General features: G+C 45.0%; 1 protein-coding gene and 1 long non-coding RNA gene across 3 annotated transcripts in view; one reads left to right on the top strand and one right to left on the bottom strand.

The window, feature by feature from the left end:
• Positions 1-9,133, top strand: part of LOC105881286 (uncharacterized) — a 32,958-nt gene extending 23,825 nt beyond the window's left edge. The window contains exon 3 of the long non-coding RNA XR_002222938.2: positions 8,979-9,133. This is a non-coding gene — a long non-coding RNA (uncharacterized LOC105881286). The remainder of the gene's footprint in view (positions 1-8,978) is intronic.
• The window catches only part of KCNJ6 (potassium inwardly rectifying channel subfamily J member 6), a 274,104-nt gene that overhangs the window by 158,417 nt on the left and 92,450 nt on the right, over positions 1-23,237 (bottom strand). The window lies entirely within an intron of this gene.

Raw genomic sequence — 23,237 nt, 5'->3', positions numbered from 1 at the left:
GGCAGTGTCACTGAATACTTTCCACATATCATCTTATTTAGTTCTCAGCATAGCCCTGTGCTCCAGGCACCATTAACAACCCCATTTCGAAGATGAGGAACTTAAGGTCTAGAGAGATTAAGTCCCTTGCCTGAGGTTGTGCAGACCTCAGGTGGCAGAGTCAGGATGAAATGCCTAGTGCCTTCACTTTCTGTGGATTTGTATGACAAAACCAAATGATTTAGAACAAATGTGGATTTCTGCTAACGGCAGGGGACCTATGTGCAGCTAAAGGACTGTGGCTATGATCTCTTCAAAATGTAAGAGTAGTATTTTGCTGGATAACTTTCTCATTTCCCCCCCCTCCTCCCTCTTTTGCAAGCATTTGGAGAAAACTTTGTAAACAGGACTGAAATGGTAAAGCTAATCAAATCGAAATCGCACGCCCTCCCTCCCGGAGGGTCATCCTGGTGTTTGCTAATGTGGATCCTTCCTGTTCAAAGTTTAATACCTCATCCAAGGGCTCCACAATTACATTTCCATTACTTCCCACTGCTGATCACAGTTGGATTGCAAAAGCCAATTTACGTTGTGATTTCTCCTCTGCTAGATCTTTACCGTCTATTTTTAAATTTGTCTCACGATGCAAATGGGCGCCTCATCACACAGTGTTGGCTCCACGGTCCTGCTGGAACGTTGGCCCTGAGAGGGACCTTGTCCTCCAGCCACACCGTGTCCTCTGGACCAGGCATGAGGTCACCAGAGGACCTGCGTCCTTGAGTACACCTCCAGTTCCATCTCTCCCCTCTAGGGCAGTTTCTGATTAACCTTCCATTTGGGGGCATTTAAAAAACAGATTTCCTCGTGTATTCTAGAAATGAAGAAGAATGATAGTGTTACCTCTGATCTGTGGTTTGTGAACCCAGATACACCCAGAGGAAAGACAATGAATTGTCCCAGCACGACTGTGTCCATTAAAATTCGCTCCATCATAGCTCTGTGATCTTCTCAGGGGTGACCTCTGCATTGAGCTGCAGGCCGGTTTATTAGGGTTCTGGGAGAACAAGCACATTCTCCTTTGACAAGAAGAAAGGAACGTTTCAAGAGCACTAACTCTGGAGATGGGTGGGCAGTCTGGGCAAACAATATTTTTGTTGGCACAGTCTTAGTTCTAATAAAAGAAGGAACCAGGGTACATAAAAGAAATTATAATTTTAGAGTGGATTTGACCAGAGAGGGATGATATTTGATGAGGTTTTTTTTTTTTGTGGGAGATTTTATTACCCACCTGCCTTCCTTTCTTCTGGTTCTCTAAGGCAGCAGGCAAATAAAATACACCTATCAGCATCGCTTTCTAATCTTCTGGTGAAGATTAAAGGTTGTTTTTTTTTATAGTTTGCTTTTCAAATGTTCTTTTTTATTGATGCATAATAGATATGCGTAGTTTCAGGGGACATGTGATAATTTAATCATCCATATCATTTGTAAAGATCAAATCAGTGTATTTGGGATATCCATCACCTTAAATATTTGTCTTTTCTTGATGCTAGAACCATTCTAATTCTTCTCTTCTAGCTATAAAAATGTTCTTATATGGATGTGACTTTATCCATCAGTGGTTGAACTGTCGTGTGTTCTGGTTAATTGCTGATGAGTACACAGTCTCCCAGGCCAAGAGATTTATCAAGATGAAGTTTGAGAAAGCAAGGGAAGAAATGCTTCAGTGCATGGACCACGGGTGCTTGTGCCTCAACTGCCAACCTCCTCGTTGCTGCTCTGTGGTCAGCTGGTCGACCCTGGCACACAGCCCAGGTCTCCGGCAAGCCCTGCCCATCTCTAGCTCTGCGGTCTCAGCTCAGACGCTGGCTGGGCCACCAGCTGCCAAATTCAGTCACCAACTTAATTACTTTTGTTTCCCTTGAACTTGATTCTCCTGTTTCTCATCGCTGTGGCCCTACTGTGAAGAGCACAACACCTCTCCTTGCCCATCTCTTTGAAGATCGGAATGTTCAAAATTTGCAAGCAGCAAAGCGAACCTTTCTGCAATGTTGTGGGAAGAGCACAGGGTGCCCCGTGGTGGACCTTGACCCTGCCTGTCCCTTTTAGGGTCACGAGGAGCCCGCCCTGTGGAACCTGGAAAAGTTCCCTCTTTCCATTTGTTGGGAGAGGATGGCCTAATCCTGATGAAGCTGGAAGGGATTTAGGGTTAGAAACTGCTCATGGTTTAAGTGTTTATTTCTAGAATGTTCTTTATCATTGAGGAACAGCTTCTTTTTGAGCGGCTGATGTCTCCTGGCTTGTCTAACAAGGCGGGCTATTTCATTTACAGGTGAAGGGATGGTGGAGGCTGTGCATGGGTGTTAATGCAACCAGAGGGGCCACTCTGTGAAGAGTATGAAGATGACCAGGTGACCAGATCTGGGACACCAGGAGTCACCTGCCTCCCCCCACATCCTCAGCCTTGTGCTACACAGGCTGACACAACAGAAGAATTCAAAGCCATCACTTCCCGGGCACACCTGTTCTGGAGTGAAACGTGTGCTTAAGGAGCAAGAGCCCTCCAGCCTCCGATGCTTACTGAGAGCCAGGCTGTCTACTGAACGTGTGACTCGCGCCATCTCTTTTAGCCTCGGCAAGAACCATGCAAGAGAGTTAGCTGCTGGTGCCAAGGCAACCTGCGCAGGTGGCCCAGGGTATGCGAGTGGGAAGTTCAGGAGCTGGGGTTAAAATCAGGCTAGTCTGATTTCAGAGCTCAAGATCTTAAACATATTGCCACACAGCTTGGGCAAGGCCTGGTGCCCACCTCTCCATTTGAAGTTTGCTTGATGCAAGTTAATACCACACTCCTTTAAACGAGAGGCGGGAAATTACACATGCATATAGAAAGTAAAGCATAACCCATCCATTTAAAAACAATACCATACAGTTTAGTGTATTGTTTTTCAGACTTTTTTGTTAATACCTCATAGGAAGAAATATGTTTTTCATTGTGACTCAGTGGACACACTCACATGTGTGTGTGTGTGTGTGTGTGTGTGTGTGTGTAGGTTTATGTGTGCTGACCCAAACCAAAAGTTTCATGGAACAGTTATTTCTTCCTTGTCATGTACTCTGACCTGAAATATTTTCTGTTCATCTTTCTCTATTTCATTTTTAAAGTGCTAGCTAAATTTATTTTATTAAATTCATTTCATATCACGGTCTACTGGTTGTGACCCTTAATCATAGACACTGGGTAATGGGGGCCATGTCTCTGGGACAGACTGTCTGAATCGGGAGCCCAGATCGACTTAGCTGTGTGACCGTGGGGCAATGCCTTAACCCCCGTGCCTCAGTTTCCTCATCTGTAATATGGGCCTAATAAAATTATTACCAACTCAAAGAGTCATTATATCAGCTAGGTAAGACAATTTATATGAAGTGCTTGAACCAAAGACTGGCAAAAGTAAAGACCTTATTAACGTTAGTTATTATTTCCTTATCGTTACAAATGACTTTTCAACAATGTATTTATTTTGTTAGGTGGGGCACCCACATCTAAAAAATTAAGGCCACGTGCATCTGCTGGAAGGAAACCATTATGCCTGTGGATGAGTTAGAGGTCTGGGCGACCGTCATGTAAAAACCCTACTTTTCTAGCACTTAGGGGCAGATAAGGCTGATACGAGGCAAGCAACAGAAAAACTAAAATCTCCAGTTTCAATTATGCTCAAAATGCAGACATGAGCCCATCGAGGGGAGGCTAAGTTATACTCAGTCTAAAGTCTGTGCAAAGGAGTTGGGGAAGCATGTAACACATTCTAGAAGAATTTCCATCCAGATAGTAAATGAAACCGGCGTGCAGGCACGGTCAGGGGCGAGTTCTGCTTTCCGAAACCCTCATCTGTGTGGCCGCCGTGTCTTCCTCACCACGCCCGTGGGAAACGAAAAGTCGCTTCTTGGAAACGTTTCTGATTATTTACAATTTTTTACAGCAGGAGGTGCTGGGGTGAGGAAAATTAGGACAGGGAGAGGCTAAACCAGCCCTCGGGGCAGGTTTTCCCTTTTAATAAGAACAAGGGAGTTTCCCTGGGGAAAGCCCTGAGGAAGGTGAGAACGCTACATGAAATAACCACAATGGTCTGGGGTGGGGGTCCTCAAACTGTTTAAACAGGGGGCCAGTTCACTGTCCTCGGACCGTTGGAGAGTGCGGCGCACATTCCACACATGCGCACTGTGGGCCCGGGACCAGTTGGCTGCTAAGCAGGACAGGCAGCGGTGGCAAAAACACCTGGCGGGCAGATAAATGTCCTCAGCAGGCCGCGTGTGGCCCGCAGGCTGTAGTTTGAGGACCCCTGTTCTGGGGCTTAAAAAAGAAAAAAAAAGAAATACTTCCTTTAGGGCCTAAATCATCTCTTTGAGGTGGGTATTATTTTATCACGCCCATTTTACAGATGAGGAAACTGAGGCACGAGGGGTTAAGGAATTTTCCTTAGGCATGATCTTAGGACATTTACCCTCTGGAATTTCTCCTGATTTTGATGTAATATGATACAGTCTGTGCCTTGCGCTTAAGCTGTAGAAAAACATTAGTGATAGGTTCTAGGGGGAAGGACCCCACAGGAAGCCCTGGAATCTGCGGGGACAGAGCGGTGCTGTGACTGGCCGCTGTGCTTTGGAGGCGGTTTGCTCTCGGAGAGTGGGGTTTATTTTCGCCTTAACCCAGGGCCGCATCTAGAGCTTCCTTTGTGCCCTTTTTTGTGGCACTGCCTGGAGGGGAAAGGCTAGGACGCTGCCAAGACGGATGAGCAAACCTGATGTCATTTGTTCTCGGCTGGCTCAATGGCCTTCGCTCTGCCTTTTCTTAGGAGCTCAGTGTGTTGGAAACAAAGCAAAATTAGAGTGATATTAAAATAGATGACTCCATGAAAATGGATTCACCCTGTGAACCCAAATCACAATTGGCTTCGGTTCGAAAGAGGCAAAGTGGCTGGCTATTTTGGAAGCCCAAAGTGGCAGGTTCTAGGCCAATAACCTGACCTTAAGGGACCCAGACAGGCCCAGGCTTGGCTGCATTTGCAAATATTTGGGTCTGATTTACTTTCTCCAGCCTCAGCTTTGTCCGATGCAGAACAAAGCACTTGGAGGAGACTTGTGAGGTCCCTCCTGGTTCTCCACTGAGATTCACGGTCACCAGAGTGGGAACCTCCCCTCACGGGGCCTCAACCAGGCCTCTTCAGAGACTGCCTTCCCTAGCTGCGGGCTTCAATACCGAGCACTGGAGTCCCCGGGTCCCTGTGCCATTTGTCTAGACGTTTGCAGTGGCCTGTCTGGGTTTTCCTCTGTGCTTTTCTGTGGTTTCCATGGCACAAAGATTTGATGTGAGTTAAATACAATGAAACAAAGACGATTTTTGTGTAACCATGACAGTCCATAAAACCTGCTGTCTGGAGTGAACGGGATGACAGAATACTAAATTTTAGAGGCTATAATTTATATGGTTGCATTTCCATGCCAGAATTATAACAATAAAAAACAAGATGGCAACACTATTGACTCACTACCAACAGATATTTTCCCACTTTTTTTTTTGCTACCAGTCTACCACCCACAACAGAGGTAAGTACCAGACACCACTACTCCCGTGTCCCTTGCAACTTGGAGTTGGCTGTAGTTTCCAATCCTGAGGGGACGTCAGCAGATGAAGTGGGTAGAGGGAAAGTGAGAGAAGAGCCTCTTCCTGCTCCATCCATCCTGCCTTTTGAGGCCTGGTTGAGGCAAGACACGAAGTGTGGAGCCTTCCTGCCTCCACGAGGGCAAGATTAAGAGAAGAAACAAAGGGCAATGGGTCCACCACAGCCCTGAGGCTCTGGGGCTGCTGACCTGGACAGGTCACCTTTGGACTTCCCGTAGGTGACATTTATCAACAACCCCCCCCCCCCAGTATTCACGCCATTTTAGCCAGATGTTCTCCCACTTGCAGTTTAGATCTTCCTAATTAATAACCTATAGTAAACTTAGGAAGGAACTACTCTATGCCAGGCTTGGTGCTAAGGGCTCCCTGTTATATCATTCTGATTATACCAGAACCCCAGAAAGCACATTGATCACTAGTCCTGTTTTGCAGAAAAAGACATTGCAGCCGAGAGCTGGGAAGTTTTAGCCACTGGCCTTCAAATGCGTGGCTGGCCAGGGGTCGAGGTGGGATTTGAGCCTGTGCTTTCGAACCCCTCTCTCTGTGCCCGGGGCACCGGTGGGCTCTGAAGAGGCCCAGAAAAGGCTCTGTCTCTGCCTTGACCCCTCCTCCCCAGTGGCCGCACACCCTGTGAGTTCACCCCTAGAAGCTCCTCCCGGACCCTCTTCGGGGGGCTGTGCACCTGTGTGTGGTTAAATCATGCTGCTGCCCCAGGAGGAATAAAACACACGTCCACGCAAAAGCCTGCACACGAATGTCCACAGCGGCATTACTCGCAACAGCCAGAAGGTGGAAACAACCCAAATGTACATGAGTGGATAAGCAAAATGTGTCCTCTCCATATGGAATGTTATCTGGCCGTAGAAGGAATGGAGCACGAATGCACGCCACAACGCAGATGAACCTTGAAAACACCCAGTGAAAGCAGCCAGACTCAAAAGGCAATATATGGCAGGATCCATTCCGAACAGGGGCATCAATTGAGACGGAGAGTAGATTAGCGGTTGCGTAGGGCAGGGGTGGGCAGGCGACAGTAAGGAGCACAGGGTTCCTTTCAGAGGTGATAAAAATGTTCTAAAATTGACATTGGTGATGGTTGCACATATCTGTGAGCATACCAAAACCGCTGAATTGTACACTCTAAATGGGTGAATTGTATGGTACGTGAATTATATCTCGGTAAGGGTGTTTTAAGAAATCACAGCGCTGCCTAGGAGGGCAGCCCTTAGCCAGTCACTCAGCGCAGGTGGACCCCAGCTCTGGCAGCTGGGAGCGGGAGAGGAGGTTGGGAAAAGCTGGGAGCAGGAGACGCCAGAGGAGAGGAGAGGGAGGGATGGGAGAGGATGAGTCCCTTTCCTTCTTCCACTCCCTTGACAAAGGTGAGTCCCCTGTATGCAGTGATTATGCACCAGTACAGACAGGAGCAAGTTCTGCCCCAGGGGGAAGGAATACTGTCTGAGCCAGCTGCAGCTTAGATCACAAACTTTGGAGAAAGCAAATATTCCCATTTGGTAGAAAAGAGCAATCACCCAGGAAATACCTACTCAGATCTTAGTTCCGAGTTCTTTCAAAAAGTTTGATTTTTCCTGAAACATCTACTAAACATCCTATACGACACATGGAAGCGTCACTGATTACCCTTGACTTATATTTTTAAAAATACAGTTTGGGTTTGAGCATCTTCTCAGAAGTCCTAATTTCAAGGGTGCACTTTTATAACAGATTTGCCTCCCTTGTTATTTTTTTCCTGTGGACTCTATTTTAAAGTTACCATCTTATGAATTTTTCTCCAAAAATTCTTATGAAAATGTGGTTTTTAGTAAGAGAGGTGCCCAAATACCTCTATCTGTTAAATCACAGACTCCTCACCCCTATGATTGCACCAAGAGCTGCAGATAAATTTATCCTAGGCATTCGTAAGAAGCAGTTAATTCCACAGCTCTAATTCTCAGCTAAAGTCCTAGAAGAAGTTGGAAATGGAGGATTTACTAGGAGCAAAAGGAAGACTTTGCTGGATCAAACTGTGCCTTATTTCATTGGAACAGAGACTTCTTCAGAGGTAGCTGGGCAGTGTTGGAGCTGATTGTTGGAACTTTATCCCCAAAACTGAAACAAAACCTCTAAAAATAAGTTTATCTGATAGTGAACATGATTTTGGTTATAGTTACAATTAAACTCCTGTTCTAAGAAAATAAGCAGGAATTAAGTGTTGATTATTTTTCATCTGGGTGATTATTCTGGCAGAAATGCATGTTAGAACAATAAAATAGCCTTCATCTTACATGCCGAACTTATCGGCTAGGTCATAGAAGGTCGGATCTGCAAAAATAGGCAGGGGCTTCGTTTCCTTAAGGGCCTCTGAAAGCTCTTGAGTCTTACTCATTTACTCATCCTGTGGTCCTTTCTCAGTGTTCTCCCTGGGCAGGAACCACATTTGGCAGAGGGAAATATTCCCAAATTCCCCAGTGTCCTGGCCTGGGAGACAGTGATAGACTGAATAATGTCCTCCCAAAGATGTCCACTTCCCAATCGCTGGGACCCGTGAATGTGTTGCCGAGGACTTGCAGAGGTGGCGAAGTTAAAAGAGTCCTTATAAAGGGGAGACGGGAGGGTTAGGAGAAGACAAAGGTGATGTCATGACAGAAGCAGACAGAGAGATGGGAAGATTTCACCCTGCCGGCTGTGAAGATGAAGGACCAGACCAGAGCCAAGGGACACAGGCCGCCTCTAGAAGCTAGAAAAGGCAGAGAAATATCCTTAGAAACGTCACAGGGTGCTAGGACAGGCCAACCCACTGTCGCCTGCTAACCACAGAGTTTCTACAAGGGAAGGAATTCATGTTAGTTTTCCAAGGCTGCTGCAACAAACTATCACAAATTTATTGGCTTAAAACAATACAAATTTAGATGATTTGTAGCCATCCCGTGGAAAAGAGTGTTTTAATCATCACATTGAGACCGTGCTAAATGAGGCCTGCTGGGAAACAAATCGACGGGGAGGAGAGGTGTCCGAAGCAGGTAAGGGGGAGGTTCAGCACTTCGGCAACAAACACAGCCAGTGTGGACGCCACAGTCTCCCGCCCAGGGCCAGGGGCATCTTCGGCTCTGCGCGTGCGCACTCAGAACCTCCACTTCTGCCTCGTTTTACCCGCCAGTCTCGGCAGGGCGTTCAGCTTATCAGAGCTGGGATGGGGTTTGAAGACCTTTTGAAGATGGTTAAGTTTCAAATAGTCGACCTTCTCAGCTCTTTGCTGTCAAAGCAACGGGGAGCTGGTTAAACTCCAAGCTTTTGATGACGACATTGAAAATTATGTTTTTCTCTCCAGGGCCAGCAGTGTGGCAGGGAGTGAAAAATCCACCCGTCACCTTGTCAGAGACTGTTCTACCCCACCGGCCACAGAACAGCAGAGGAGGCCACGAAGCTTAATTTCCCATTTTAGTGTCTGCCTTTGGGGACAGTCCCAGCTGGAAATCGGTGACCTCAGATCCATACTTCCCACAACACAGTGTCCGAGTGACCTCGAAAAGTACCGAGTAGAACAAGACATCATTGCCCCGTAGAAGTAAGTCCGGGGTGCTGCTGGGGCCGGAGCGGGGCAGGAGGTGCATGGGTTATAGTGAATCTGCCAGAACCATAATTGCAGCATTTGTCATAATTCCTGCCACTGTGATAGGATTAAGAGTCTCTTCTTAGGACAGTGGTGGGCAGTACTGTGTTTCCTCAAAAATAAGACAGGGTCTTATATTTATTTTTCCCCAAGAAGATACCCTAGGGCTTATTTTCAAGGGATGTGTTATTTAAGTACGGTGCAATCATCTACATTTATTCAAGTATAGTTAAGTTGTCTTCCTCTGGAACATCATCATAACTCTCCAAACCCTGAATTCCATCCTAAATTTCTCGCGACTCTATTTCCTTTAGAACCATTGGCCCCAATCTCTCATGTCGAGCACTAGAGCTCTCATGGGGCAGATGAGAAGGGCTGCTCGTCTTCTTTACTGCTCCGCTATGAAATGCATGGGTTGTGCAGATGCGCTGCGCAGCCACGCCCATCACTAGGTCTTATTTTGGGGGTAGGGCTTATATTGTGCAAATGCTTAGAAATCCTGCTAGGGCTCATTTTATGGGTAGGTCTTATTTTCAGGTATTTCATCACAGGAATTTGCTTTTCAAGGTGATTTTGTAGCAGACTTCTCCACCGTGGCTGCTGATTCTGCCTTGGCGATGGCAGGGAAGGACCCCCGGCCCCTCCCGTGTGGTCCAGGGTGGACCGCAGGCCAGAAGGTCGGGCAACGAGGAAGTGGCATCCTGTTTGCTTCAAATTAAAATGAACAGATGGTATGGCTTTCCACGTGAGGAAATATTTTATCTACGTCTATTTCTTTCGTGGCATGGTTCCATCTGTGCTGGGCTCACCTTTGGCTCTGTCCTTGTCATCTGACTCTTGACTTCCAGAAGGCCAGGGACAGAGAGGATGGAGGGGAGTCATTTGCGGGTAAAACCCTTGCTAATGTCGTCAGCCCTTTGCTTCTTTCCAAGTCTCCCTCTTTGAATTTTATTTCTGAGCTCAAAATCTGTGTGAACAAAAATGCTCTGCCCACAATGGAAAAAAAAAAAAAACAGGCAAAGGATTTGAATAGATATTTCTCCAAAGGAGATACAAAATTCCCCATGAGCACCTGAAAAGATGCACCATTAGTCACCAGGGAAATGTAAATCAAAACCACTTTCAAACCGACTAGGATGATGCTAATCAAAAAGACAGATAATAACAAGTGTTGGCAAGGATGTGGGGAAATTGGAACACTCATTCATTATTTGTAGGATTGTAAAATGGTGCAGCTGCTGTGGAAAACAGGTTGGCAGCAAATCAAACGTTAAACATAGAGTTACCATGTGATCCAGCAGTTCCACACCTAGGTGTAGAGTCTCCAGAATTGAAAACCTATGTCCACAGAAACACTGCCACATGAATATTCATAGCATTATTATTCATGACAGCTAAAAGTGGAAACTACTAAATGCCCACCAATTGATGAATTCATAAATATAATGTGGTATAGTGGAATATTATTTAGCTATAAAAAGGAATGATCATGGATCAACCTTGAAAACATTACACTACATAAAAGGAACTAGACACAAGAGGTCATATATTGTACAATTCCATTTTTTTTTTATTTATTTATTTATTTATTTTATTTTGGCATATTATGGGGGTACAGATTTTAAGGTTTCAATAAATGCCCATTTCCCCCAGTACAATTCCATTTATATTAAATATCCAGAACAGGAAAGCCAGAGAGACAGAAAGTAGATTTGTGATTGGCAGGACAGGGGGAGGCCAGTGACTGCTAATAGATACAGAGTTTCTTCTTGGGGCAATGGAAATGTTTTGGAATCGGATTGTGGTGAAGGTTGCACAACTTTGTAACATACTAAAAAAAACCCACTGAATTGCACAGTTTAAAAGTGTGAATGTTATGGTATGCAAAGTTAATTTCAATAAAAAATGAGAAAAATATGAGCAATAGGGAGTGATACTGGGGCTGCAAGGGGGTCCTATCGTCCGCTTGAATTTTAAAATTGTATTATTTTAATAAAGATGATGGTGATAAAAGGAAAAAAAAAAACATGCTGTGCCAATCTTGGAGGTCACTTCCTTCCCCTTTGGCAGTTGGTGGCAAATATCACCTCCTAAGCACCGGGGGCAAGGGTCTCTTGCTAACCTTTGTGCCCTGAATCTTACCTGCTTGTTCTCTGAGCTGTCTCGCTGAGCCCTGTTGGGGGCCTCAGTCACCACTGTATTCTCTTATTGTTGGACGAATTGTGTCTCCAAAAAGATGTCCAAGTCCTAACCCCCAGTATCTGTGAATGTGACTTCATTTGGAAATAAGGACTTTGCAGATATAATCAAATTAAGATGAGGTCATACTAGATTAAGATGGGCCCCCATCCAATGACCCCTGGTGTCCTTATAGGAAGAGGCAAATCTGGACACAGAGACATGTGCAAAGGGAAGACGGTGTGAAGACACACAGGAAGAAGGCCGTGCACTGACAGAGGTGGAGATTGGAGTGACGCGTCCACAAACCAAGAATTGCCATCGGCCACCAGAAGCTGGAAGAGGCAGGGGCATCTCACCACCCCACTACAGACCCCAGAGGGAACAGGGCCCTGACAAACCCGTGATCACAAACTTCTTGCCTCCAGAACTGCAAGTGGGTTTCTGCTGTTTTGAGCCACCCGCTTTGTGATAATTTGTCGCAGCAGCCCTGGGAAACTATTAATAATATGCCCCCCACCCCCTAGAGTGGGATCTGGCGCACTGGGGCCACAATGTGTTTGCTGAGTGAATGAATTTTCTGCTTCTGCAAGATCTGAGATGGCTGGGATGGCAAGAAAGCCCAATGTTAGTCCCTGCTTTCGTAAGTGAGGAATCCAGAGAAAGATGACGTGGTCTGCTCCAAGTAGGTAGCAGACTGGGGGACTTAGAAGTTACTGCAGCTCTTTTGACTCTGAGTTAATCAAAGAAGACAGAAAAGAAAAATGAGTTTCATTGAGAGTCTACTATGAATTGGGCCCTGTCTACGTTTTCTAATTTAATTCTCTCAACAGCCCTACGTGATGAGCCTTCGTATCTGCATTTCTGCGAATTAGGCAATTGACACGAAAACAGAGATTAGGTCTTGTTCCAAGGTCACTTAGTAAATGGCAAAGCCTGAATTCCATGCCAGCTCCTTTTGAAAGAAATAAATTGATAAGATGAATAATACAAGCAATCAATGAAACATGAACAGCTAAACCTCAAACTTGACTTAGGGGTTTTTGTATTCAGTTCTTTCAGGTGAAATGGCCAACAAACATTTCTGTAAAGACATATAAGATATTTAAAGATTATATTGTTTTCTTATTTTGGGAGTGGTAAGTGGAAATCACTTTTAATAGGATATACAAGAATGTTTTCTTTCTCAGCATAATTTCTTTTAAAATGTTTTGAAACAATTTAGAAAGATTATTTGCCAATTTCCTCCTCCATTTTCTCAGGAAATTGTTATGAGGCTTGGCTTATTTTGAAGTTGCTAACCTGTCGGTGCATTTGGGGACAGCTTTTAACATCTGATGAACCACACTTAACCCACATGTCTGGAACACGGAGTAAAGTTCAACTGAAGTTATCTAATCTATTTTTTATCTTATCTAATTATTTTTATTAGAACAATTACTGATTTGGTTTGGGATGATTTACCCCATATTCCCATAGCCTTGAGAAATATGAACAGAAAAGTACATGCCATAATTAAATCAGTGCACTAAAAAGAAATGCAATGGCTTAGTCCTGGAATGAGTTTCTCAAATCTAAAAGTCTTGTTTGTATTTTCTGAAGGTCAAAGATTGTGGGAGATGGAAGTTTCTCTGCATTTGAGAAAACAGTCATGTGCTGCATAACCACGTTTCAGTCAATGATGGACCCTGTATACAATGATGGTCACATGAGATTATAATGCAGTATTTTAACTGTACTCTTTCTATGTTCAGATATGCTTAGATAACCAAATACCATTGTGTTATGATACAGTTGCCTTCAGTATTCAGTACAGTAACATGCTGGCAGGTTTTCAGCCTAGCAGCAATAAGCTACGCCATACAACCTAGGTGTGTAGTGGGCTGTACCACCTAGGTTTGTACAAGTGCACTCTGATGTTTGCACAACGACAAAATCTCTTAACAACGGATGCATTTCTCCGAACATCTCCCTGTCCTTAACTGATGCATGACTGTGTACCCATCAGATTCAGCATGCTTTTGTTCTGAGAGGCAGAGCCCTGTGACAGAACTGGTTGTGTCTTGGGGCCTCCTTTCTGGATGACAAGTAGGTGGGGCAGCTTCAGGTCACCCCAGACCCCGCATGGCCTGGAGGCCAATCAGGAACCACGCCTGCCTCCTCAGTGCCCGCACCTCCTCCAGGTAACGGCAGGGTCTGGGACTCCGCCAGATGTCCAGGGTTTGGGTCGGGGGTGAGCATGCCCTGGAGAGATGTGCAGAGAGTGTTGGCAGGGGCCACCTCATGGGACGTTGTCAGCCATTTAGGGGCAAATTGTGACTCTCTTTTCTGGAAAATAATATTTCCTTTGCAGAACTCAAGGTGGCCACACATTTTGCTATATAATAAGATTAGCATGACTTGCTTGAATTCTTCCACGGATTGAGTAATAAACAGCAACCTGCTAGTGAGATAACCTCCGAATGCATTTAACAGAGTGTCTGCTGAGATCTGTGGAGTTCACCCTATTGCAGGGCACGGGAGCAAGATGTTAGAAGTGTTAATCATAACGTTGGCAAGACCTGGGATGGGGCAAAGGCTATCAAGTCAGCTTTACCATACTATTCTGAAGATGGAGCTAAAGGGGCACAATCCGCCTTAGATAAAAGCCACCAGCAAGAATAACAACTAAAGGTTAGATAGACTGCTGAAAACTTGAATGGAAAATCTTAGTAAGCATTTCACCACCTCGTTTTAGAGACACATGGAAACACATGAATCATTCATTTGATGAGATTATGCCAGACCCCAAGTGCACTTTAAGAAGAGACAGCAGCTAATCCATTAATAATGCAATTGACTTTTCCTTGTGTTAAAAATCAAATTTAATAACACCGTCCTGCTTCGTGCCCTAGAGACCTGAGATATTAGAACAGAAAGATTAGTTTTCAAGGGCTGAGAGCTTCCATTCTCCAAAATCTCAAGTTGGCTGATGCTGGAGGTGTGAGTGCACAGAGAGAGAAGCCACTGACTCCTGGGATAAAAGAGCCGGACGCACAGCAGTGATGGCTCTGCAGGACCTCAAGCCTCTGCCTCCTCTTGGGCTGGCTCTCCAAGATGGTCTTGACTTCTCTCTCTCTGTCACATCTCTGTCAATCTCTCTCTTTTTAAAAGATAATATTCTTAAAAAGGAAATTTGCTATAATTTTTTTCTGATTACAAAAATAATGCAGGCACCTTTAGAAAATTCAAGCAATACAGAAAAAAAATATTAAAAAGGTGAAAATCTTGGTATATCTGGGATTTGGCATATTCCTGTAACTCTATTTCCTCTTCCTATGGGGACCTGGCTCTACGGCTACCTCGCCTCTCTTGTAGTTACGTGAGCTGCTTCCAGATCTGACTCATTCAAAATATTCCTTGTGATACTGCATACTCTTGCTCTCTGCCCTTGTCAGATTGGAATGGAGCAGTCCCCCAAAGCGACCTTGGGGTCCACACATTGGAGATGGCAAAGCACAAAATTGCAGAAGTCTAAATTCACTGTGCAGCCAGCCACCCCTGACATTGGACTTTACAGGAGTGAGAAATGAGCTTCCCTTGCATTGGATCATTACATATCTGGGTTTATTCCTCAATGCAGCACAGCCTGCCCTGCCTGACTAGTGCAGTATCTCATCATCAGCGACAAAAATGCAACATTTTAGTGAATGTAGGTCCAGAGCTCTTTAGGAATAACACCCATGTGCTGGTGTGCGCACGCACACACACACACACACACACACACACACACACACACATACACACCCCTAAACAATTTTTTTCAAATGGGATCATACTATACGTGATACCCTTTTCACTTAACTATATCTATAACTAAATCTTTCCATATATTGTGTTCATATCACCTGTATAAAGGGTTTTCCATTCAATGCTATTCCATTGAATAATTATATTGCAATTAAATGTATTAATTTTTGATTGATGAAAATTTAGTTAATTTTAGATTTTTCATTATTATAAACAACCTTGGGATTAATAACATTGCATATATCTCTTCGTGCACTTGTTCAGTTGTAGCTCTAGGATAAAATGCCAGAAGGGGGATTGTAAGAGCAAGGTTGGATCCATATTGCTAAGCTGCTCTCCAAAAAGGTTATGACAATCCACTTGTCAACTAATAGTTGATGCGAAGTATCGGTTTTTACCACCCTCATCCACCTATTGTCAAGCTTTAGGATCTTGGCCCATTTAATAGGCCCATATGAATAAGAGCTCGCAGCAGTGATTTCATTGATATTTTTCTATTAGTTTTGATATTGACTTTCTTTCCACATGTCCATTGACCATTGATCATTTGTGCTTTTTCTTTTGTGAGTGATTTTTTGGTATCTTTTGCCAATTTTTCTATTGGGAGTATGATACTGTGATTTATAATAAGAAGTATATGCTGTATTTGGCCTTTGTCTCTGGTTGCTGACATAGAGCTCCTTAAACTCTGCTAATTTCCTGAGCAATGCGTGGGCTAGGTGCATTTTTTGTTCTAACATTTGGTCTTTAACTCCAGTTCCTGGCACAGAGCTCCTAATCCTTGGGATTTCCTGGATAACAGAAGTCCTTTTTGCTCTAATGAGGTGACTCTTGGTGGACTCCTGGGTAGGGGCTGGTCACCAGAGAAGATCAAACCAGGATTAGAAGCTCACAAGTTCAGCCTCACCCCTCCCAACCTCCCCATGGAGAGGGGCTGGAGACTGAGTTAATAATCAATCGTGCCCACGTGCCTGCGTTAGGAAGCCGCCATAAAAAGCCTGAACTACGGGAGCTTCCGGTTGATGCATAAGAGCAGGCCCATGAGCCAGGAGAGGGGTGCACCCCATAGGACAGGAGCTCCCCTTTTGCAATTCTCCTGGGCTTTGCCATATGTACATCCTTGTCTGGCTGTTCATCGGCACCCTTTATGGTATTCTTTATAATAAATGATAAACTTCAGTGTTTTCCTGAGTCCTCTGAGCCATTCTAGTGAATTTCCAAAGCTGAGGAGGGGGCCGGGGCACTTATAGCCAGTAGGGCAGAGGTCTGGGAGGGCGGCAGGGACTTGTGATTGCTATCTGCAGTGGGGGCCGTCTGTCTTGTGGGACTGAGGCCCTAACTTGTGGGGGCTGACGCTAACTCCAGGTAGACAGTGTCGGAACTGCACTGAGTGGTAAGACACCCGGCTGCTGCTGGAGGGCGTGGGGGAAGCTGCACATCTGGTGTCGGAAGTGTTCTGTATGAGAGTGTAAAGACACAGTGATCTTCCAGAGGGAGTCTGTCTGGTTCACCCTCATTTGCAAGAGCTTGTCCTCTCTCTCTCTCTCTCTCTCTCTCTCTCTCTCTCTCTCTATATATATATATATATATATATATATATATATTTTTTTTTTTTTTTGCCGGTGGAATGTGCTTGTAAAATTAACATAACCACCACCAAGCACCAAAGTTAAAATGATCTTTGAAGAGTTTAGGGGAGCATCTTCTTAACCTTAGACACATCAGAGAGCAACACATTCTTCAGCAGTTTCCTGGTTCATGTAGCAATGCACAGCTAGGGAAGACAGAGAGGTGCTTTTGCAACCAGAGGGGAAATGTGGGGAAACTGGACAAGAGACACAACATTGGTGAAGCATTTTACAAACGTAAAGGCATCCCACAAAGATAAATCGCAACACTGCCGACTTGGCGAGATGCTCAAATGGCAGAGCTGTTGATGTCGCCCGGGTGGAGAGCAGGGGCTAGTCTCACACATGGGAAGAGCTGAGCTACTGCAGGAACTTGGCCTATTTGGGGTCTCCCCAACCCCAAATAGGCCAAGGTGGTCTATAACAGTGGTCCCCAACCTTTTGGGCACCAGGAACTGGTTTCATGGAAGACAGTTTTTCCAGGGACCAGGGACAGGGGATGGTTTCAGGATGACTCAAGCCCATGACTTTTATTGTGCACTTTATTTCTATTATTATTGTATTGCAATATAAAATGAAATAATTACACAAATCACCATGATGCAGAATCAGTGGGACACCCGAGCTTGTTTTCCTGCAACTAGATGGTCCCATCTGGGGGTGATGGGAGACAGTGACTGACCCGGCAGGAGGCGGAGCCCAGGCGGTGACTCGAGTGACGGGTGTGGCTGTAAATACAGATGAAGTTTCAGTCGCTTGCCTGTCACTCACCTCCTGCTGTGTGGCCCAGTTCCTAACAGGCCTGGATCTGGGGTTGGGGACTGCAGGTCTATAAAACAGCACTGGTGGAGCCTACAGAACCCTTTGACTATGTCAGGTGAGTAGGATGAAGGCCCAGACCCGGGGGATCTTACAGTTTTCTGCAACTGTTCCCCTTTGGAAGGCTGATAAAGGCTTCATGAGTCCTTGACTTTAGCCTTGACTGCATGTAAACAAACAGGAGGGCAGCCACTGTTTCAGGGTATTTCAGGTGTCTCCCAGAGGCCAGGTGACTACCCCTGTGTGTGGTGTGGGAGGCAGTCATGAGACTCCAACAGGAGCGAAAGCTGCATCTTCTGAAGCAGAGAGTGGGGAGGCAGGTGCCTTGGTGACCATGGGCTCTGCTGCCTGAACATCCACCTCCAGCCCCCATCTTCAGCTTCCTCATTTGAGGTGGCCACAGGAAAATGTGGTGGCCATGCTGGCTTTTGGAGGGGGCCGAGCTCGGGGCAGAGGCCGAGCCCAGAGCTGGCTTCCCCACCCGGCCCTGCAGTCCTGGTGGGTCTTGGATTGTCCAGAGCTGGGGAGCCCAGGGCCAGCCTTCTCTGGAACACCTTTAATGGCCCTCAGCTCCGTGGTGGGTGCTGTGGTCCGAGGATACATTAGAGCAGCAGGCCCCAGCCATTTTGGCATTGGGAATTGGTTTCCTAGCCCGGGGACTGGGGACTACAGCCTCAGAGTCCTTGTGGTTCAGAAAGGCCGGCTTAGACTCCTGATTTCAGCTCGAAAATCGCTAGCAGGGCATTGGGGAGAAGTGATCGCAAGGCTTGGGGTTGCTTATAGCATTGCTTGTAGATAAAATAAATAAGTTTCCAGTCCACATCTGCGTGGACTGCATGCCGCATGTGAATATACGCTGCTGGGATGACGGATTCCACATTTAAGGACCAAACTGACTCTAACCTTTTGTCGTTATGTATTTCCGCAACTCTCTCATTCTCTTGTGGGAACCCGTGAGCTGTCTGAGGCTATAAAGTCGTCGCAGTCCTGGAGAAGGTTGGGCAGGGCCGTGGTTGGAGGGGCCACCTCCATGGCTACAGCAGGGCAATCTGCTTACAGTGGATCTCTTGACAGAGAGAGGAACGCGGACCGGTGCTACCTCTGCTGAGCGTGGAGGGTGGGGAGGCAGAGGGGTTTGGGGTCAGTGTGACTGTGCCATCCGTCTTAGTCCTGCTTGGGAGTAGCTGGTGGACCTTCTTATCCTTCTGGGTACAGTGGGCTTGTTCCAAGAGAAGCAAAGCCCCCCCAACCCCCAGCAAACTCAGATGACCTCACCGGACCCAGAGGTGCTGCTCTGCCACTGGCCTTGGCCACACGTGCTCATACTGCTGGCCCCCTCGGGTGGTCTCCTTGCCATCCTTTCAGATCCTCGTTCCTGGCTGCTTCCCAGCCTGAATGCATGAGTTCAAATCCCAATCCCCTCGCATTTTAGCTGGGTAGCTTTGGGCAAGTTATTTTACTTCTCTGTGCCTCAGTTTCCTCATCTGAAAGTCTGTTAGCACCAACTTCACAGAATTTTGTCAAGACTTTATGCAGCAATACATGTAAAACACTTAGAATAAAAACAGCTCAATACCTCTTAGTATCATAGTGATAGGCAACTGGGCCAGGTTTGTGGCCAGGTGGCCTGGGTTTGAATCCTTACTGTTTTTTCCTAGCTGTGTGGTCCCAAAGAGTTTTCTTAAGCTCTCTGTGCCTTGGTCTTCTCTTCCATGGCACAAGGATAACAACTGTATTCATTCCGGAGGGTTGTTGTGAAGAATTCATGAGAAAATAAAAGGGCTAGAAAAGCCCACGATTCATATGAAGTGCTACACAAATACTAACTTATTGATTTCGTTTTACAAATGAGGACTTACCTGAAGTCATGCAGCTAATAAATGGTGGTGCTGAGACTATGGGGAGACTGGATCCCCGAACAAAAGGGGAAATGGTGCCACATTACTCGGAAGCATGAATATATTATTCCTTATTACAAGAGGGAGAGGGAATTTCTACCACGGGCCTGCAATTCCCCTGGGGCTGTGCTTGGCCCTTTTCAAATCAGCTGACAATAGAGCCCTCATCCTGGTCTAGAAATAGCCTCGCTGGGCTGCTGCTGCTGCAGTTGTTTTGGCCTGCTACGGATTTGCTGATGCACACCGACAATGACTCTGGGAAGAGATTCTGTTGTCTCCCTGGCTCATTTGGGAGGGTTTTGGCTTTTAGCTCCAGCCAGGCCCTTCCCCCAGCAGAAGAAAGTCTCCTGCTTGGATATAGCCGTCTTTTCAGAAGGTCTGTCCGCCTGGTCCCCGGGGTGCCAGTGCAATGGCATTCTCCTTCCATTCTCGGGCTAACTGCATCATTCAGAGGCTATGGATGCTTAAAAAGAGTCTGCCTTCCCCCAAACATTCCCCATCCCATCCTTACTCCTCAAACCCTAGGAGCCCCTGTCAAGTATCTTTCATTTCTTGGTGGAAATAGCCAAGTGGCTTGACTCTGTGTGTGTGTGTGTGTGTGTGTGTGTGTGTGTGTGTGTGTGTGCACACGCTGAGTGCTGGGGCAGTTTCTCTCCTTTCTGTAGGGAATACCAGCAAAGCTGCACAGTATCTCCATGGAAACCGGCCTTTCTGTCGGTCAGGATTCTGCAGCTTGGAGCACGTCATCCGAAAGGCGTGCGGGATCCAATGAGGCTACTTAGAACACACGACGGGACATTTGGAATGCCATGCCCATTCCTTGGCTTCCTCATGAGCCAGTGGCAGCGGATGATGAAGGAGTCCCATGTTCTTGCCCCCATGAGAGCTTAAATGATTGCCGTGCCACTTGGGTGGGCTTCCCAAGCCCCTCCCCCCATGCCACCAAGTGTAGGTCTCTATAGTAACCTGCAATACAGTCAGTTTAAAATGATAATTTCTCTGTAATGATCACACTCCTCTCCCCCAACCCAGTTGCCTTTCAGGTTTCCTATGTTGTCATAATGATGTTTTTTCAATTCATTGAGAAAAAAAAGAAGTGATTTCAAGAGAAATATTCCTGATGTTTGGGTTTTTTTGTATTTCACCTTTTCCTCTCCCTCTTCTACCTTTCCTCCATCAGAGAATGGGGATTAAGGCTCTGAAAAATATATATTCGACCTTTTTGCATTTATGATAGGGATCAAAATAGTTCCGGATCTTGCCGTGAAGAGGAGTAAACTGTTGGATTTTGGACTTCAAAGGTTTGTTAGAAACTTAGAAATATTAACGGATGGGATAAAGCAGATATTGGATAAGCTAAAAAAAAATCAAGCCACTATTATTTTCCACAGGTATATCACTTTATCCCTCCTTTAGTAGTACAATTCTTTTTTTATCATTATAAAAATAATGATATTTAACAGTCTGGATATTTTAACAGTTCTCCAAGTTATTTTATCTCATTTACACTGGTCCCAACTGGATATTGCCTTAGGTTATTGCTTTATGTTTTGTTTATAGGTTCTTCTTCTGTTGCTGTTCTGAATCCTTCTGGCAACAAAGAGTGAATGATTCCAAATCTCTTTCTATTTGATTAACCACTTTTTCCTGGAAGTCTCTGGGGAAAAAAATGTAGGATCAGATCATTTGAGAAGCAAATTGTGTTGTACTGAGCTGTCATTTTAGAATTGAGATCAGATCGTCATTAACTTAAAACCTGAGGTTGTTCTTTCATTTGCCTCGTTTGGAAACTCCTGGCATTTGAGCCATCACTTATTTTTGGAATGATTATGGCAAGAAAATACAGTTGGAGAGTGCTTGGAGACTGAAATTCTATTTGACAAATCTGAAAGGACATTATATATTTAAGAAAACAAAACAAAACGAAAACCTTCCTGGAACCATATCCCCTCTCAAATAATGTACTACTTATAAAATTATGTGGTTATGTTTTTTAGCAAATCTGTCAGTCTTCTTCTTAAAACTTGGCCTTTTCTTATATATTTTTTTGCTACTGTCTCTGATATACGTAAAGGCTCCTAATATACAGGCAAACTTTTCAAAATTTCCAGAAATTGATTCATCTATTTTTTAGATTTGGCTGTCAAAAAAAGCCAAGACATCAAGAAAGCCTTAATTAAATTCTAAGGATTTTTTTCCAGCAGAAAAATTTGGAACCAATCATGAGAGGAAAAATAGACTGGAAAACCCACCTACATTTCTAATTTCACAGGAATAGAAATAATATTTCTTCTGTGTGAATAAAAAAAGAGCCAAAAATGGGGTTAGGAATATGTCAAAATTCCTAATTATGAACATAAATCGCACAGTTAGGTTGCAAGGGAGGTTTTCCTGTTTGAGCTCACAAAGTTAAAACTGTCAGGATTTCACCGGATTGAGGGTGTTATTCATTGTGTTGGGGGAAGGAATTGAAACAGGTGCTTCCCCCCTGGTGGGGTGTGTGCAGTTCAGTTCTGATGCTGACCTCCTGGAGTTACCTTGGACTGACAAGTTAGGGACCCAGCCCTCTAGGACTTCGCCCTTGCCTCAGATGCCAGCTGGTGTCAGCGGACCCCAGGCCACCTGCACTTCCGACCTGTATTCTGACCGCACTCTGGCTACAAAATCTGGAGTGGGGGGAGTCCCCGTGACCTACCCAGGTTCCATAATTTACTAGAGCAACTAACATTACTTAAGACAGTGCCACGTCAAGGTTGCTAACTTGCTGTTACTCCTAATCACTTTAGCAAACCCAAACACTCAAATAATGTGTTTCTTTATGAAAAGTTCATTATTATTTCATTTTTTCCCCCATGAAGAGTTTAGGACATAAGCTGACCAAAAACCACGAGGGAAACACATGTTGCTAGCGCTTGTGAGATGTGGCTTGCTTTGGCTAATTAGATTTTCTTGTTAACAGGGTCTTAAGTAGAAAACAACCCTCTGTGTGCAACACTTCTTCTTGCTGAAAACCTTCAGCATGTTTTCATTGGTTTTCCTGTCTTAGGAGAGTGTGAAGAACACACACTAATCTTCCATTAGTGACTCATTCTTGCTGTGTCTTACCTTGCAAATACCACCCCAACCCCTGGTGCATGGCTTTGTGAGGATGTGACTCAATTTGTTCCGTCCCTAGTGCACCAGCACATGGTATGGAAAATAATAATTTTTTTTATGGAGGTGAAATTCACATAACATAAAACAGACCATTTCAATTTAAAGCTAACATTTCAGTGGCATTTAGTACAATCCCAATGCTGTATAACCGCCACCTCTATCTAGTTCCAAAATATTTTCATCACTCTCAAAGGGAAGCTTGTACTCATTCAGCAGTTACTCTCCTTCAGAAGGTAATTATTTTTGAATCAAATCTTTGTTATCAGTCACCCTCTTAACAAATATCTATGCCTATGGTGTTAGGGTACTTTATTTCCTTGTCGTGTTCTTATTTTTCTTGAATGTGTTGTATACGGTTATAGAATTCTAGTCAACCGGGCCTCATTAATCAAATAGTAGTAATAAATTCTACTCCACAGGCAGAGTCTACTCTGTAGACTTTATTATATCCAGCAAAATGGCAGGCATGCGGCAAATCCATAGTAAGTGCAAATGATAGCATTTTATTG

Source organism: Microcebus murinus, chromosome 1 (genome assembly GCF_040939455.1).
Source record: "Microcebus murinus isolate Inina chromosome 1, M.murinus_Inina_mat1.0, whole genome shotgun sequence".
NCBI lineage: Eukaryota > Metazoa > Chordata > Mammalia > Primates > Cheirogaleidae > Microcebus > Microcebus murinus.
Note: the sequence above shows the minus strand (reverse complement) of the source record. Positions and strands in the feature narration are given on the sequence as shown.